Source organism: Brassica napus, chromosome A1 (genome assembly GCF_020379485.1).
Source record: "Brassica napus cultivar Da-Ae chromosome A1, Da-Ae, whole genome shotgun sequence".
NCBI classification, from domain to species: Eukaryota; Viridiplantae; Streptophyta; class Magnoliopsida; order Brassicales; family Brassicaceae; genus Brassica; species Brassica napus.
The window spans coordinates 15371432-15391277 of NC_063434.1; the positions used below are offsets into that span (position 1 = coordinate 15371432).

The following is a 19846-nucleotide window of genomic DNA, read 5'->3' on the forward strand; positions in this document are numbered from 1 at the left end:
GCATTTTAACCCTTCTTCAAACTCGTGACAATAATCATCATTAGTGTCTATAACAATAATACTTAAGAGATGTTAAACAAACAATAGTAACTAGTCAAGGCATATCATATTTTTTATTTGAAAAACTTAGTCAAATTTAGTAAAACTAAGGGAGAGAACATATTTTGTAAATATGAGTTTTACATATCTTGAAGTTACTTATCACTCTTAAAAATACAAGTTATTCAAAAACTAGCGTAGAAGACTTTAAAACTAGCAGAGAAAACTTCCATGGAAGTCTTCTCGGATCAGTTAGAAACTTTAATTAACGTGAATGTTGGTAACCTCATAAATATCACCAATTAAGTTATAAATTTCATTCAGTAGCCCAAATATTCATTAAGAAACGTGAATTAACAAGAAAATGTTAAAAAGTCTTTATAGTTTTAGAGAAAATGCAAGTTTATTAAACTTTGACGCAGACGACATCAACGAAAGTCATCTAGTAGACTTCCAGAGAAGTCGTCCATTTAGGTCGAAGCGGACGACTTCAATCTAAGTATTCCAGACGATTAAAATATAATTCGTATGGTCAACGCAGAGGTTATTTTTGCAATTGACTTTGAAATCTGTTATTTGAGACGACTGAAAAATATGTCGTCCACTTTTGTTTGGTTAAAAAAAAAACTCCAAAAAAGCTAGACGACTTACATTTCAGTCGTCATATGTTAGTTTTGCATTTGACTAGATTATTTCAGAAGTTTGACTTTCTTGGACGACTTACATTTCAGTCGTCTCGTGAAAATTAAAATATCAATATTTTTTAAAACTAGACGACTTACAATTAAGTCGTCATAGGTTAGTTTTGCAATTGGAAAAAAACTTCAATATTTAATTATACATAGACGACTTACGATTCAGTCGTCCGTCAGACTAAGTCGTCCAGGATTTACGAGGTTTGACCAGAATCTCGGAATAAAATCATGGACGACTTACATGTAAGTCGTCGGGCGGATGACTGAATTGTAAGTCGTCTGGGTATAATTAAATATTGAAGTTTTTTTTTCAATTGCAAAACTAACCTATAACGCTTCAATTGTAAGTCGTTTAGTGTTAATAAAATATTGATATTTTAATTTTCACCAGACGACTGAAATGTAAGTCGTCCGGGAAAGTCAAACTTCTGAAATAATCCAGTCAAATGCAAAACTAACCTATGACCACTGAAATTTAAGTCGTCTAGGTTCTTTGGAGATTTTTTTGTAACCAAACAAAATCAGACGACTTAACTTTCAGTCGTCTCAGAAAACATATTTCAAAGTCAATTGCAAAAATAACCTCTGCGTTGACCAGACGACTTCCAGGTAAGTCGTCTACAGCCAAACATCTTACCTGTAAGTTGTCTGGACGAACAGATCTGGAAAAAAACTCGATTTCATACTTTAAATTGGTGAGATAACTTCCTTAGCACACATAAGGCTTCTACAAGAACACAAAATCTTAAACGAAAGTGACACACCCAGAATCGTTAGCTTCTTTGACTCTATGAACCATAAAAAATGTAGAATCAAAATCTTGAGTTTTTTTAGCTTAATGTGAAGAGAAAGTGAGAGAGATGTTGTGTTTAGTTCATAAGAATGGAGAAAGAAGAAGGGTAAATCGATTTTGGGAGCATTAAGAGTTTCAAATTGGTTGTTCGTGGTGGTTAGGGTATTGATGACAATGGTAATCTTGTAATTACTTGAAGATGATGAGGGTGTGAGAGTAAAAATGTCATTTTCGAAAAATAAAAACAAAAAAAAAATTGATGGCTTTTTCGTTAATTATATGAACTTGTGGGGTGAATAAGGCATAACTAATTTCCAAAAAAAAAGGAGGTTAGTTTTGTGTTTGACTTTGAATTGTAGGTTAATTTTGCAAAAAACCTTTTTTTTTCTGAGAAAAGGGCTATTGTTTTGAGGGAATCCATATAATTGATTTATTTGTTTGTATTATGTTAATTAATTAAAAGTAATTTATTTCTCTAGCATAACATTTAAAGTTACGATCTTGCTTAAATGATCTGTTTTTATAGAAAAAAATTATCTGTTTTATAGGGCCTGCCTCTGAACTTATGAAAAATAAAATTAAATATTTAATCAATTTTAGATAATCAATAATTATATGTAAAGTCTTTTGAAAACATCAAATCGATTTTCTCTAGGGAGTTTAGTAATAATTTTACAATAGTTTTATCAACACATTATTATTAATGAGATTTAAAAGAAAAAGTAAGTTAACAAATAATAAATAGGTCAAACATACGAAAAAGCGTAAGAGATAACATGAACAAAAACTCTTTCGAGTGAGCTCCAGAGGAGCATGCATCCGTGTGGGGTTAATAAGCTTTGGACATATTCATGTTTTTTCATCCATGTTTTATGTATTAATAATCATATTTATTCTATGCACGGAAGCGCTCGTTAGCCTTCTTAATCATGCAGAGAACCAAGGGAAGATAACGGGGATGCGAGTCGCACGCGCTAGCCCCTCGGTATCACACCTTCTCTTTGTTGATGATAGCCTTTTCTTTTGTAAGGCGTAGCCCCGTGAATGTGAAGAAGTTATGAAAGTAGTCAGGACATATGGGAAAGCATCAGGACAATGTATTAACTTTGAAAAATCTTCATTACTATTTGGTAAGAGGATTCCAGCTAATGAACGACAGCTGATTAAGGACACTCTTGGTATCCAAAATGAAGGGGGAATGGGATCCTACTTAGGAATTCCAGAGGATATTAGTGGATCTAAGTGTAAGCTATTTTCGTTCTTAAAAGACAAACTACTACATAGAGTGAATGGATGGACGGGTAGATGGCTATCGAAAGGTGGAAAAGAAGTTTTAATAAAATCTATCCTGTTAGCTCTTCCGACTTATGTCATGTCCAGTTTTCTGCTCCCGTTGGAAATATGTGAGAACCTTGCGAGTGCCATTGCACAATTCTGGTGGAGTTCAAATCCTCCAAAACGAGGGATCCATTGGGCTAAATGGGAGAAGATGTGTGCCCCTAGAGAGGAGGGAGGTATTGGGTTTCGCATGATTCATGAGTTTAATCTAGCTCTTTTAGCAAAGCAGCTTTGGCGGCTTGTACAATTCCCAGACTCACTAGTGGCGAGAGTCCTCAGGGGAAGATACTATCGGCTGAGTTCGCCTTTGCGGATCGGTGCAGTGGATAGCCCATCATATGTGTGGACGAGTATCATAGCGGCAAGGAAACTATTGCTTTTGGGTATCAGGAATAAAGTTCATTCAGGATATGAAATTAATGCTTGGCAAGATCCATGGATTCCCACGGTTCCAGCAAGGCCGGCTTACCCCAGAGTCCCAGTAGTTAATCCAAGGATGACAGTCAGTGATCTTATTGATGTTGAGTCAAAGGAGTGGAATGTTCGAGCATTGGAGCAGTATGTAGATCAGGAAGACATACCAACGATTCAGAGTCTGGCCATAAGCCCAACTCACCGACGCGATACTTTCTGCTGGAGCTATACCAAAAATGGACAATATACTGTTAAATCTGGATATTGGGTAGCAACAAATATATTGAGAGATGTTGGGGAAAAAGAAATTGTCGAGCCCAGCATAACCAAACTTCAAGCCTTTGCTTGGAAAGTCGATGCACCACAAAAAATTTGTCATCTTATATGGCAACTAATTTCAGGACAGGTAGCTGTCACAAGGAATTTGGTACGTCGTAATATGCGTTGTGATAATTATTGCCCAAGATGTGGAGAAGCAGAAGAGACGGTTACTCATGCGATTTTTGAATGTCCACCGGCAGTACAAGCATGGGCCCTGTCATCAACACCGACAAGCGCTCAAACATTCCCGACTTCGAGCATTTACACCAATATGGACTACCTCTTTTGGAGGAAGAATAGTATTATGGGGCCAGAAAATGACAGAGACCCATATCCTTGGATAATCTGGTACATTTGGAAAGCGAGGAACGACAAACTGTTCAGAGGTATAGACAGAGACCCTTTGGAGTTAGTAAGATATGCAGAGAGTGAATGCCAGGCATGGTACAATGCAAAGGAATCTATACCTGCTCCTACACAGACACAAATGGGTGGAGATACACAAGCCTTAAGCTTGGAGAATATTTGTATGGTGGATGGTTCATGGACCTCTACGGATCAATTCAGTGGAATTGGATGGATGTGGAAGGATGAGAGAGGGAAGATCCAATTAATGGGGATGAGGAATCTAAGGAGGCGAGAGACATCACTACACTCTGAATTGGAAGCTCTAAAATGGGCAATGGAGAGCATGCTACAGCACTCGACATGTCAGAGATTTGGGACAGATTGTAAGGATCTGATAGCAATGGTAGTGGATCCACAAGCATGGCCAAAGTTCGCAACCGAGCTAGAGGTCATTCAACTACTGAAGATGTGTTATCCGGACTTCAAGATCGAATACTTCCCAAGAGTGCAAAATGGAATTGCTGATTCATTAGCTAGGAATGCCCGATCTTTTCATAGGTCTTTGTGCTTTGTTGGTTGTTCTATTCCGGCCTGGTTACTCAGGCCACCTCAAGTTTGAGTAATAGAATAGCCGTTTGTTGCCAAAAAAAAAAAATACTGATAAGATTAATGTATTAGATTCTCAAAAAAAAAAAAAACAATACAACAACGCATCCAAAGATCTTAAAAAGTATTTCTCAAGAAAATACATAAAATGCATCTGTTTGGTATGACTTGGAGATGTAACATTTTACAGTATTGTGATTAACTTTATACTGAATGTTAAAGCTGACACTCCAGATTCCTTAGGTTCACCTGCCAAAAAACAATATGTTTGGTGAATTTGAGATATGAAAGAAAAATGGAATTCCAATGAGGATGATATGATCTCTGCTCAAGTTGAAAATTGCAACTCACCACAACAGCAACAATGGTCTCAAAGAATTTAGGAATGTATATCAACCTGACCAGCTGACCTTTTGACCTGCAAGATTAATATATTACCCAGCAAACTTCAGAGTATTGTTTGACCCAAGAAACAAAAAACTATCCACTATGTACTTATATAATCAATCTCTATGCAAGAAGATTATACCTTTTACTGAACGGTTGTCATATCAGTCTTGATTCCCAACGAAGTAGACATGATTGCTTAGATAATATTCAACCAAAGAGATTTGATGCTTGAGTTATCTTAGTGAATGAGCATTCATCTAGAGATAGAGTTTGTTTAGGACTGTGTCTAGGTCTAAGGTTGATTAGATTGATTGAAAGTTGCCACTTTTAGATTGAAACTTGATCACCCAGGGTCAATTCCCTTAGTCCATGAGTTCTTCCATCTCAGAAGAAAGAAAGCTTTGTTCCTTATTGCATTTTAGTAGTATTCTAGTTCATAATCATCTCACTAATTGATAGCACTTAGATTAAGCAAGGTCTTGCATTTCTTTTGCTTTAGAATCACTTAGAACTGGTTTGACATCCTTTATACTATAACATTTGATTAGGAGCCTTGAAAACTCCTATCACCAAATTGGCGCCGTTGCCAAATTCTAAGTTGATAGTGACATTGGGATTTAATCACTTGCTTGAAACTAAGTCAATTTTTGTTTAATTGTGTTATTGCTTCTCTTTCTTCTTCTCCCTTTGCATTTCAGGTGTATAATCACAAGGAGGAGAGGTCCAACAAGGCTAGTTCCAAGAGTTGAAGACATTAGAGCACTTGAGAGAGAGATTGCAAGACAGAGAAGAGAAGTAGAGCAACAGGCTTACTTGCAAAGGTTGGAGTTTGATATGGAGAATCTGCCTCAAGATGGTGATGCCCTAGGAGGCATTGATCCAAGAGCTGATCCTCTTAGACCACCGCGCCAGCCACAACATCCACTGTGCCAAGCTCGTGCCATTGGAGCCTATGATCAACCTCACATTAATGGTCATAGGTTGGGAATCAGAGCACCACCAGTGGAGAACAACAACTTTGAGATCAAGTCAGAGCTGCTCAACACCATAAAGAACAACAAGTATCATGGCCTTGCTACTGAAGACCATTTTGATCACTTGTACAAGTTTGATAAATATTGTGGCTTGTCCAGGACCAATGGTGTTTCTGAAGATGCCTTCAAGCTCAAGATGTTCCCCTTTTCTTTGGGAGACAAAGCACACCAATGGGAGAAGACTCTTCCAAGTGACTCTATCACAACTTGGAATGAGTGCAAGAGGGCTTTCTTAGAGAAGTTCTTCTCTATCTCAAGGACGGCCAAGATCAGGAATGAGATCTCTAGCTTTCAGCAGAAGAACCTAGAGGGCTTTAGTGAAGCTTGGGAGAGGTTCAAGGGCTATTGGTCTCAATGCCCACACCATGGCTTCACCAAGGAGAGTTTGCTCAGTACCTTCTACAGAGGTGCTCTACCAGAGTTCAGGAGCAGATTAAACACAGCCAGCAATGGTTTCTTCTTGGATAAAACTGAAGAGGATGCAGAAGAGCTGGTGGAGAACATGGCTAAGAGTGACTCAGTCTACAGTGAGGAATATGATAGAAGCAACAGAGGTGATGATCACCACACCAGGAAAGAGCTGAAGTCTCTCCAAGCCAAGTTGGATTCACTTCTTGCAGAAAAGGCTAAGCAGGAGAAGATGAACTTTGTTGGTGACCAGAAACAAGAGGCACCTCCAGTGATCAATGAGGTTGATGGTTTAGAAGGCCAAGAGGAGCTGTGCTTCATCAATGCTAATGGCACATGGTACAAGAAAGAACCCAACGTTCAGTACCAAAACAACTACCAGCAAAGCCCACTCTACAACAATCAGCAAGGAGGTTACCAAGCCAACCAGTCTCCTCAGACTCAAGGAAGCTCTTCTCAAGCTTAACCTCCAGATTCAAGTGTGGATTCTATGTTCAAGCAACTCTTGGAATTTCAGGCCAGAAATGAGAAGCCATGATTTATGAGTTCAAGAACATCCATGCAAAGATTGATGGGAACTATTCTAACCTCAACAATAATTACATGCAACTTGCCTCTCATCTCAAGGCTTTGGAGAGTCAAGGTGCTTCTATGCCTTCATCCTCCAAGCAGCCAATGGGGTCTCTACCAGGGAAACCAGAAAATAACCCAAGGAGTCTTGCAATGTTGTCTTCTCCACTACTTCTCCAGAGATTGAGCTGAGTGATCATGAGAAAGAGGAGGATGAGATTGAAAGACTGGTATTTGGAACTGAGTTTGGGAAAGTTGAGAGATTTGTTGTGGCCACAGCTGAAGCAAAGATTGTGAAGGACACTGTCAGGAAAATTAAAGCAACGAATCTGCAAAGAGCTGAGCACAAAGCTGAGAAACAAGTTGAGAAGAGAGCTGAAAAAGGTTAAGCTAGAGGAAGCAACTAAGGTTGACCTATCACCTTATGATCAACTCCCTTTCCCCCAAAGAGCTCTCACCAAAGCTCAGAAGAAGGTGCTCTCCAAGTTCATGAAAGATCTTAGTGATGTTGGGGTCAGGCTTCCAGAAATCTCGGGTATGCGTGAAGCTCATGTCCAGATGATGCTCATCAACGACATTCTAGACTACCAAGCTGACGTGGCCGAGCTTCTGGACATCTCCATTCTGAAGATTGCTCCACCAATCCCTCCAAAGTCCCTCCTTAAGCTTGAGTCTCAAGGGATGTTCACCTTGCCTTGCAACCTTGGTAAGTTCACTTTTGATGATGCTCTTGTTGATTCTGGTGCAAGTGTGAATGTGATCTCAATGGAGATGATGAAGCGCCTAGGGATTGAGAGCATGGAGCCAAACACATCTTCCCTAAAGTTTGGAGATTCCTCTTCTACAACTCCTATTGGTCTCATCAAGGACTTCCCTTTGAAGATTGGAGCATGCACCATTCCTATAGACCTCACTGTTCTGAAGATATATGGCAACTGAGTAGAGAGTCCCATTGATCCTTGGCACTCCATTTTTTACAACAGTGAGAGCCTGCATAGACTTTGCCAACAAGAAGGTCACACTCCTAAATGTGAACAAAGCTGTCTCCTATCCAGTACAATCCCCAAAGATGAATACTGAGTATTGTGGAAAAATTACTTGTGGAGCATCCTCCATTGAGAAGACCAAGGCTGAAGTGGTTGGTATTAAGAAAGAAGGTCTTGCTGGAGATTCCTCTAAAGAGCTGTGTGATAAGCACTTGGAAAGTGCTAAAAGAAAGTAGGTGAGTAGAGCCACAAGTCTGCTCATGACAAGAAGAAGATTGTGAAAGAACCTCATCCTCCACCTCCTGATAAGACTCCTCACACACTCATTCTCCACCCAATGAAGCTTCAGGATGGGGAAATTGAGTACAAGATCAAATACAAGGGAAAGTCTAGACCATTCTCAAGTGCAAAGGCCATCATCACTCCACAGCTCCAAGATGATCCAATCAAGCTTCAAGAGCTTCTTTCTCAAGTCTTCACCATCACTCTTGAAGGTGGGAAAGATCCTCCTCCTCACTAGCCAATTGGAAGGAAAGTCAAGCTAGAGACTTAAAACAAGCTCACCTGGGAGGAAGTCCCATGGTATCCTTTCTATATATTGTTATATACTTTTTTCTTGCTTTAGTGTGTTTGAATAAGCTTAGGGACAAGTTTGGGGGAATTCTCAAAAATTCCCAAAGGTCATGTCGAAAATTCCAAGGTGACAATAAGTCCTCCCTCCTCATTTCCCTTCTCTCATGATAGCCAACTTCAAGTAAGTGCATTCTACCTTTGTAAATACTTAGTTATCATGTTTATGTCTTTCCCTTATATCTCTTCTTTGAGCTTATTCTCACACAAGGGACTGTGTGAAGTAAGTTTGGGGGAGAGTCTACTATCTCACATTGTGTTTTGTTTTGTCTACTTGTCATTAAGTCTCATGCATTGCATTGTGAATAATTATTTGCATAGAAAATCCACAGAAATTTAAAATTTTCAAAAATCACAAAAATAGGCATTTAGTTGCATCATTTGCATCTTTAGGATTGAGTCTAGAAGCATTTAGATTGCATTCATGCATTGGGAGGAACCTTGTAAAGAACACATGTCTAGAACTCAATTTGGCATCCTAGCTAAACATATCAAGTAGCTTAAGCATCTCTTGAAAGACTCGCATACTTCGAGCCTTGAAAACTCTTCTTGAAACTTGTTTTCTTGCTTGATATTGGCATTGTTCTTAAGATCAGCTCCAATCTGAACTTGGCTTGAACGAACTTAATCTCTCTTGCATATGGGCATTTGCATACATGATCATGGATCTCATACACATTTGGGTTATCTTATTCCTTTATACCAGTCTTTGTTAACCCAAATGGCACTTCATACCCTACAACCCTAACCATTCTTTGAGACCAAACATTGAATTGCATGAGTGAGACCTCTTTGATAGCTAGTCATGTGCAAAATCTTGAGAGTATTGGAGGCGACATAGGTTTATTCTCATCTCTTGCTAGCATAACGAGCTAGCATTTAGGGATGGTGAGAGGGGTTTGTGTGGTCTAAATTTCAATATATTGGGTTTGAGGAGTGAGAAATATGTGAGAGATGAACAAAAGAGTGTCAATAGAAAAGAAAACTCTAGGGACAAAAAGGAAAGTATGAAGCTCTAGATTATGTACAAAAGAACCTTCCCCCTTATAAAAAAAAAAAAAGAGAAAAGAATCAAAGAGAAGGTGAGGAAGGAAATGAGAAAGAGTTAGAGCTAAGTGTTGTAAAGAAAATGAATTAAAGTCCCTAGTTAGTTGAGTGAAAAGAAAAAGAGAGTTTTTCATTGGGTGAGTGATGTGAGTGGGTTTTATTTTGGTTTGAGATGATGATAAAAGGGTGGAACTTGTAATCACTTAGGAAAATGGTAGAATGATGAGAATGAATCTATGTATGCATGAGTTGCTTCTAATCTTAGATAAATTTTGCATAATGATCAAGTTCCTTGTTCTTGAGTGATAACCACCTTTGAATAATAACATTTGAATCTTTTTTTTATTTATATTAGACCATTGCTTACCTAGCCAAATGATTGAGATCATGTGCCCATTTGTGAGAATTCACCTTGTGTGTGTGTGTGAATCAATGTGAGAGCTGGTTGAAGGAACTTGTTAGTTGATGAGTATTGCAACTTGAGTAGAGGCATAAGAGTATGGATAGGCCTTGAGAAGCTAGAGTGCACTAAGAGAGTTGCTCATGCTATTTACTATGTTTTCTTTAGGATGTTAAGTTGAAGGCTAGAAAGTGTATTTTTAGTCATAAGCTCCCAATTTTAAATATCTCCCTCTTGATTGTTTTTAAAGTTTACTTGTGGACAAGTAAAGGACTAGTGTGGGGGAGTTGATATCTCATGAATTTAATAAGTTTTAGATTCATCTTTTAGCTTATTATGATCATTTTAGGTTGCATTTAGGTCTTTGTGTTGCATTTGCATACTCATTTGCATATCATAGGGGTTGGAATGCTCATTTGGAAGGTTGGGGCGAAATTCAAGGATTAAATTGTACGTTTTGGAAGTTTTGGGTCCACTGTGATGTTAACAAGAATCCAGGGACCAAGGTTGCAAATATGGAATATTCGCCTGGGCTAAATCGTACGATTGGAAACTTTGGGGTTGATTCGGGTGGACCTTGTAATAGTCTGAAACGTCAAGGGCCAGATGTGCAAACACCCCAAATTCCACCATTGCTGCTCCTCGAGCTTTCACCTGCGACTGAAGCCCTGTCGATTCCGATGACGAGACTTACAGGCTACGGCTTGAATCTGAGAGCACGACGGAGAGCTTACCACAGCGAGGAAGAGCACGACCACGACGCGGAGATAGAGAGGTCATGAGCCAGTGACGACGAAGCCTGAAGTTAATACCTCCACGAGCGCCAACGGCTATGGCTGGTTCCGGCGACGTTGCGGCGAAGGAGAAGCACTCCGGCGCTTCAGGACAAGCTGTCACGGCTTGATCTGAGGCCACGGCGGCGACTTGTTGATGACGACGATGGCGTGTATTACGGTGGAGATGGAGAACTTGTGGCTGACCACGAAGAGGAGGAAGCGTCGACGTCTAAACTCGGGGTCGAGAGACGCAGGGAGCCGAACCCGCACGCATGAAGAGGAAGAAGTCGCGACGTCTCAAGTCGGGGTCGAGAGACGCGGGGAGCCGAACCCGCACGCATGAAGAGGAAGAAGTCGCGACATCTCGACTCGGGATGAGAGACGCAGGGAGCCGTACCCGCACGCGTGAAGTTGGAGCTTCTCGACGTCCAACGCGGGGTAACCAACTCGGCTTGTCGCCTGTGATTTCTACCCGAGTCGCGTCTTTTACTTAGTTAATTTTAGACATTTTTAAGGGCATTTTAGACTTTTTAAAGTAAGCCATTAGGTTTACCAAAGACATATAAATACTTTTGTAATCCCAAAGTTGGGACTTATCTTGTTTTCTATCTAATCACAAAGAACTTTGAGTTGAAAGATCTAATCTTGTTCATTATCTTTTGTGACTGCTTAGATTATATTGATCACTAATCATGATTAACATCAAATCATCATTGATTCTTGGGTTTATCATGACAATTAGTGAGTAGACATCTTTGAATTCATGGGTTAGGGAGACTAAGGGTGATTAAGCTACTCTAAGGTGTTTTAGTATAGATCCATTTTGTTTCTTGCTAGTAGAGTGCTTTTAATGCAATTTTAGAGTTGGCCTCTCTAAACTTGAGCTTTAGGCATTTCACACCCGAAAGGTGTTCGATGAAATGCATGAATCAACTCTACTAAGCTTTTAACATTCTTTACAAGAGAGATTTGATGTAAAAGGTGTTAAGATGACTAATAGACTTGAAATTAATGATTGCTTAGATAATATTCAATCAAAGAGATTTGATGCTTGAGTTATCTTAGTGAATGAGCATTCATCTAGAGATAGAGTTTGTTTAGGACTGTGTCTAGGTCTAAGGTTGATCAGACTGATTGAAAGTTGCCACTTTTAGATTCAAACTTGATGACCCAAGGTCAATTCCCTTAGCCCATGAGTTCTTCCATCTCATAAGAAAGAAAGCTTTGCTCTTTATTGCATTTTAGTAGTATTCTAGTTCATAATCATCTCACTAATTGATAGCACTTAGATTAAGCAAGGTCTTGCATTCCCTTTGCTTTAGAATCACTTAGAACTGGTTTGACATCCTTTATACTATAATATTTGACTAGGAGCCTTGAAAACTCTTATCACCAGTGCTTCACTTTTCTTGTCAAGGTTCACAGAAATAACATTAGCCTCCTTAGATTCATTTATTAGGTCTAAAACACCACACCTTAAGAAAATTAGACCTAAAACACTATTAAGATAATGGTTCATTCTTTATTCAATATTCATGATGTTCAACAAATGGTGAGATGTACTGAAAGTTTGGAGATAACTTGGTAATGGAAAAACAGACCTACGATGATCGTAGACTTTACGGTGGCGAGGGAAAAGAATTTCTGCAAAATCAGTCAACCGAGGAGACTATTTAAGATCTGTCGCTAATGAAATCATCTGGTACTTCGGTGCACTCAGTCTGCAACAACACCAAAAAAAAACAGAAGTGTGAAACAGAAGTTCTCAATGAAAAAGTGAGAGATGTAACGGACCGGTTTCGGTGTGACGTTCTGAAGCATTGCAAGTCTCTCGAACTCTGGATGGTGCTGGAAATATAAGGTTACGTCATCGACAGAGGTTTTTAAGGAACCAATTGCTTCATGCCTCACGAAATTGATTTCATATTGAGGGGATATGAGAGAAGAATCTGTGCAAACCATGGCGAAGACGTATATTTATGGGTAGGAAATTGTGAAGAAGTTGAGAGGATGGAGGTGGCGAAGTAATGAGGTGAAGTGGGGGTCGAGTTAACTGAGATTGAATGTGAAGGTTAATTGTATCGTCCTTAAGATTTATGCATCCATTACTCAGATCTTTGTTTCAACAAAGGAAGGGTATTGGGGAAGACGGTCAGTCTTTCGTCCGTATGGGCTTGAAATGTTTGCTTAAAAAGCCCACACGAAATCGAGAACTAAACAAAAGCCAATCAAACGAAAGAAAAAGCGATTTCGGCGAAAGCCCATCAAACGCAAATAAACAGCGATTTGTTTATGCCACGTGTCCAAAAATGCTCCATGCTTCCTGATGACGTGGCTGCCTGTGGAGAGAGACAACTCTCCTTTATTAATATAGGTCGTCGTTAAGACTTATGCATCCATTACTCAGATCTTCGGTTCAACGAAGGAAGGGTAACGGGGAAGACGGTCAGTCTTTCGTCCGTATGTGCTTGAAATGTTTGCTTAAAAAGCCCACACGAAATCGAGAACTAAACAAAAGCCAATCACACGAAAGAAACTGCAATTTCGGCAAAATGCCCATCAAACGCAAATAAATAGCGTTTTTTTTATGCCACGTGTCCAAAAACGCTCCATGCTTCGTGATGACGTGTTAAATTATGTGATTTCTCATCCTTTCTCATTTGTGCCTCTCCTTCCTCTTCACCAAAATCAAATTAGGGTTTTTTCTACTTCATCTGGCTAGTGCCTTAATATTTAGTGATTGAGTTTGGGTCTGAGTAGAGATCTAACATAGCTCGTATCCTTCTTCGTCATCACCGTCCTCTGTTCTGCTTCGTTCGTTCACCATGTTCTGGGAGTTGACTGCTCTCTCTGCTGCTTCCCCGGTGAGTATCACTCTATGGTTGAGGTTGTTTCTCCGTTCCGATAAACTGATCGTGTTCTGAATCGACTGTCTCTTTTGTATCTGAAATGTTTGAGATTTCGTATCAATGTCTGGTTTTCAGATGCTTTGACCTTTGATGTTAAAATTTTCATAGTCCTCGTGATGTAGTTTTGGGAATATATAAATCAGACACATACACTGTTGTTGCGATGATTGGGGAGTTCTTGTCCATTTGGTCTACTGTCTTCTTTATCTTTGCTTGCCATTGACAGGTCGAATCCATATTAGACAAGGAAGACTTCACTTTGGAAGAACTCCTGGATGAGGAAGACATTATCCAAGAATGCAGAGCTTTGAACATCCGTCTCATTAACTTGTAATTCATTTAGGCGTCATCTCCTTGTAGTTATCTGTATATCTTCGTTTGGACTATGACATGTCTCTCCTTATATATATGAATCCTTCATGATATATATTGAAGAGGATACAAAAGCCAGCAGATATTGCACACAAAAAAAATATAGATAGAATCACTTCACAGTACCTTATGTTTTCTTTGCAGGACCACCCTGGTATACAATGGGAGTTTTAGTTTCTCTTAGTAGTAGAAAGGGTTCGAATGTTGGCCTTTTATGCTTTTATTTTATATGCTCATCTGCAGTTTGAGAGAAAGTGTCCAAGTGGAATAGTTATTACGTTTTATTGTCGAAGAATCCCTAGAAGATGCTGATAGCAAGCGTGCCTTCAAGTATGTGCATTTCTTTTTTTCTTTAAGATATAACTTCCGTTGCTTTTGCTGATGAATTTTACCTAGTTTACTGTTGACCTGATCTAGAATATGTCTGCGAACTATTTTGAACCAAGTTTGACTAACCATATTTAGAATAGTTCTCTCGAACTGTTTGAAATCTATCCAGATGTACTGCTGACCTTAAATCATGTTTCTCTGTTTGGTTTCCTTTCATCTCCTCTGAAGTCTTGACTTGTGAGATCGATGCGATTCTTAAGACTTTAGTGGAAGAGGAGGAGGTATCCTTCCTCTTTTCTTCTTCCTTAATTGTGATGGATGCAAAAATATGAGTTTAATGTTTATTCCCTGGTCTCATCAATTGTTTACTCTTCCTGATGGAGCTAATGAACCTACTTTTCTCTTTTTTGGAACCAAACCGTTCACACAGCGTAATCCTAACTGGGTATTTCAGCAAGGTAACTTTTTCAGTGTACACTTTTTCGGTAGTTCTTTTGAGAATTTCAGTTCGAAAAATCATATCCCTCCACCTGTTTGTTACTGACAAAGAATGTATCTTATCTCTTTCGGATGTAGGTTGTCATATGCCTCATGTTGAGGAAAACGGTCCCTTTGATAAACTATGTAAAAGTGAGTTTTATCTCGATATTTTATTAAATTCTTTAGAATAGCACTGAAATCACACTAAATTCTGGTTGAAAATTAGATTGTTTGGCAGAAAGCATAGTAAGTGGAAATCTAGACAATCCTTGAATAATTGAACATATGAGATGCCATTTTCTTCGGAACTTGTTGGGTGAATTGTCTATTTTACAGTCAAAATAAATATAGTAACTAATGTTTTACAATACCATCTACAGACCCATCAGAATGTTTTCCACCAACTGGTTGATTTGATAGGGATTATGTCCATTATGGAGGTAAACCGTCCCTTTCCTCTTAACCTTACATATGATCTGGTAATCACTTTTAAGCTAATGTTAATGTGATTTCCCTAGATTCTAATTCGGTTGGTTGGTGCGGATGATCATGTTTATCCAAACCACATGGATGTGATGCAATGGTTAGCTGATAGCAATCTGCTTGAAATGGTCGTTGATAAGCTTAGCCTATCAGTAAGTATACAATATTTTGCTGCGAATGATTGAAATATAGCTAGCATGTGCGTTATAAGATATATAGAGAGGATAGTTGGACACACGTGCTTGCACATCTATTGTCTTCTTGGTTCGATGATTGGTTACCTATTTCTGAATCTACAAGTATGCTAAAGTGAACACTCTGTAGTGGTTACTGTTTCGGTCAAACAAGAAGTATTTTCTGGGTTTGATCAGTTTCGATGCGACGTTTCTGACAGATATTTTCTTTGTTATTCTGTTTGTATCAGAATTCTCTTGAAGTTCATGCAAATGCTGCTGAAACACCGTGCACTGTTGCACAAAATGCACCATCACCTTTGGCTACGAAGCTCTCCAGTTCAAGGTTTGCATGATGTTTTATCCTAAGCAGAAACATACTTCCTTTCAAGATAATTTCAATGATCTTTTTGTCTACAGTTTTATTGCAAGGATATTCGGCCATGCTTTTGGAGATCCCCAGTCCAAATCTAGCCTTGTCCACACACTCTCGGTGTGCATTTCATTGTTAAGCCCAAGAAGATCTCTAGTTTCTTCTTACTTTATGTATTCATTCAGGGGCCAACAAATCTTTGAGTCTCCAATTTCTGTAAATCCCGAGACTATTGCCACAATGGTGCCTAGACTTGGTTAGTGAGATACAAACTACTAACTACAAATGACCATTATGTTTTGTACATGTGTCGCATGTTTATTTTTTTGTTTTTTCTGCTGATTGTAGTTTTATCACAACATTAATAACACTTTTACACTGATAGGATCCAATTACATCTTTCTGGTTTATCCCAACATATGTTCACTTATGTTTTTTAAGGTTACTAATGCATGTTTGCACGAGAATTAAAATCTTTTTTATTTGTTTGTTCATTTGCTTTTTTCCACGTTCTTATTAGCAGTTTTTAGATATATGCTTTGTTCGTTCTTGCCTGATTGATTCGAGCTCTCATTCTTGTTGAACGTATTTGATTGATTTGGCTCCTTTTGCTTTTTATGTGCTTGGAGCTCTTCTTTGAACTTCTCTTGAGGCTTAAATCTTTGCTGTAGGTGACTTTGTCAAACTCTTAAACGCGACCTCTGATGAAAAGGTGTTACCTACAATGTATGGACAGTTGAGACCTTCTCTTGGCAGTCATCGCCTGAAGGTCATTGTGAAATTTTAATTTTAATAATCTTTAGGGTCTGACTGTAAGATGGGCACATCAGATCTTGGAATTACACATATACGCTTCTTTGTGCTTTCTGTTCAATAATTTTCTTCTGACTAAGTTTGTCTTGCTGATGGCTTGTCTAAGATCGTGGAGTTCATCGCTATCTTGTTGAAAACACAAAGTGAAGCTACAGGAAAAGAACTAGCAAGCTGAGGAGCTATTAAAGAGTCCTTGATCTATTCTTCAAGTAAATACTACTTCATCGCTTGATTACGAACTCTTGTTTTGTTTGGTACTTCCCAAGTTGTTTTTCTTGGCTAAATCCAACTTCTCAATTGCCCCTTTTTCGTATGATAGGTACCCATATAATAATGCACTGCACCATCAGGTGGAGAGTATAATAGTATCGTGTTTGGAGAGCAAAAATGACGAGATTGTTGACCATCTTCTCCACGAGTGTGATTTGATTGGAAAAATTCTTAAGATAGAGAAACAGCCAATCCTTTCTAGTGATAACCAGGTATGAACTGTTCCACTCATGCTTATTTGTGTGCTTAGTACTGTGATACATATTTTAAATATATGGCGTCAAGAGAGCGTATACATGCAAAGATAATGTTGTTAATGTTATACCTCTTTTTTTAAGATAAATAGCCTGTTATATCCACATTTCTAGCAGATATTGTACTCATTTATAAGCTACGTTGATTCTGCTTTTTTATGCAGCCAACAATACCAGCTGCTGGAAAGCAGGCTCCACGGGTGGGAAATATTGGTCATATTTCAAGAATTTCGAACAAGCTTGTTCAGCTGTCGACTAACAATAACCTAATAAAGACTTTTCGTTTTTCAGCAACAATGATTGCGAATTTACTGTTGTAAGCATTATCTTTCTACATATAACCATTTAAATTGTGTTAAATAATTGTGCTTTTACTTGTGTTTTTCCTGCAAAACCCATCAAAATGTGTTCAGAATAAAGTAATCCATGTATGACCATGTTTTTTCTTGTAATATTGAGACATTGTCTTACCTCAACACTTCTGTACAAATAGTTGCAATTTGTTTGGTAGATACAACTTGCTGGTGCTTACCGTTTTCCTTTGCTAGGAACATAACGAATGGGGCGAGTGGGAAGCTAATAAATTGCATGACCGAAACGCATTGAGAATGCTTATCGTGGGGTTTGTGGGTATGCTGTCTCTTTTCACATCTTGGGCGTCAAGTCAAAGTTATCTTCTTGCAAGTTGATATCATTGGAAACTTGGTCTTAGCACCTTTGGGTTTATAGATAGATCGAACAGTATCTCCTCTTGATAACAATCACTTTACTTGTTTCGCATGCAGACGCCCAACTGCATTACACGATAGGAGTAGGAACAGTGACGATGATGAAGTTCATGACAGGGATTATGACCTTGCTGGTTTAGCTAATAACTTGAACCATTTATATACAACATGCAAGAGAACAATGGCGCTGGGAAGGTAATTGTTAATCTCTCTTGTTAGTATTTGTTAAAATGTTTGCTGGATCTAAATCCAACGCTTCTGGTTCCAGGATCATGGTTCCAATGACAGAGACGAAGAGGTATTCATTATTAATATATTCATTCAATGTTTAAAGAAAACACTGTCGACAATAGTCCTGACTCTTGACTGTAACATATTTGGTAGGATGTGTACTTAGATGACGAATCTACTGAAGTTGTTATATCATCTCTAAGGCTTGGTGAGGAACATAACAAATAAGCTTCCAAATATGATTTATATATATACCACCATGGAGGGGTTTGGCTTCTTAATTCATTTGTTGTGAAGCTTTTAATCCCAACAGTTTTATTTTCTCTTTCTTGATGCAGCAATTTATTCACAAACTCTAACTGGTTCACGTTCCAAGGAGATGAGTTGGGTGACAACACAGGAACAGAGGCCATTCTTTCAGAGGAAGCAATGGAAGATGTAAGCTTGAACGAAACTTCTGGTAATGGAACTGAAAATGATGAAGAAGATTGTTGGATTACAGAAGGCAAGAACCCTTTTGTAGCCACAGCTTCGACCTTAGAAGCAGGTTCTGTAGACACCGTACCTGGAGATATCGAGATCGATGAAGATGTGGTTTTCACCTGAAATGGTTGAACGTGGAGATTCTTCTTCATCTTCTGCAGAGGTGACAGATCCTTTTCCTGCGGATGACATGAAGATACCTGATGTGAGAGTCCCAAACGGATCGTCATCCTCGGAAGGCGAGGTAAGCCCAAAATCACCACCTGTGCCTTCGTTATTTGGCAAAGACGTTGAGTATGTGGGAGTGGAGCCAGAAGGAACCGAGAGGGCAATGGATCAAGCTCTAAAGGAAGGGATACTGGGAGAGGCAGGGCCAATGAAGAGAAACAGCGCCACAGACTCGCCGGAAAAGGAGAGAACTGATGAGAATATACAGGAGTACACCGACACTGTTGATATGAGATCAGTATATGAGAAGCTAAGGAGATAAGGAAAGGATGATCTAAGGGAGTTAGGGCAAGCTTGAGTGAGCATCCGTACCAGGCCGTACATGAACCGTACAAGGCCGTACATATTGGGTAAGTAACTCGACCAAAGGTAAGACAAAGTTACCTAAGTAACTTTGTGAGATAAGAAGAAGCCTTGCCTTGCTATCTAAGATATCAAGACCGGTGAAAGGGAAGAAAGGGAGCGTGAGACAGCCTGTCCGAGGCTGGCATAAAGCAAAAGCAACCTTATCCTTAAGAAGGAAGCTAATTGGATCATTTGAATTAAAGCAAAAGCTTATCCTTTGTAATAGTGTCTTTCCTGAAACCCTGGTCTCTTAGTTGCCTCTCTATATATTGTAATCTCAGATCATTAATGAAAGTTAGACAGTTCTATCCAATTAATCTCTCCATACATTTCACAATGATTCTCCATTAGACATCTAAACACTTAATCCTTCCCTTATTCAACCTAAATCTTATTATCCTTTCCTATTACACTCAGATCATCTAAAAGTCATATGGTATCAGAGCCAGGTTCTAAAGGATCTGAGTTCTTAGTTTGAAACATTGAAGAACAAGGTTGAAGCTTTGAAGCCATCCGTGGAAGATCAAAGCTCAAGAGTGTTCATTTGGTGTGTGCGAGGTCTAGACAAGTTCATTCAAG

General features: G+C 38.9%; 1 non-coding gene and 1 pseudogene across 1 annotated transcript; one reads left to right on the top strand and one right to left on the bottom strand.

The window, feature by feature from the left end:
- Positions 1–6243: 6243 nt before the first annotated feature.
- Positions 6244–6350, bottom strand: LOC125579443. The gene has a single exon (XR_007317473.1). It is a non-coding gene; the product is annotated as a small nucleolar RNA R71 (small nucleolar RNA).
- A 6762-nt stretch (positions 6351–13112) lies between these two features.
- LOC106406834 lies at positions 13113–19580 on the top strand (annotated as a pseudogene).
- Positions 19581–19846: the final 266 nt, after the last annotated feature.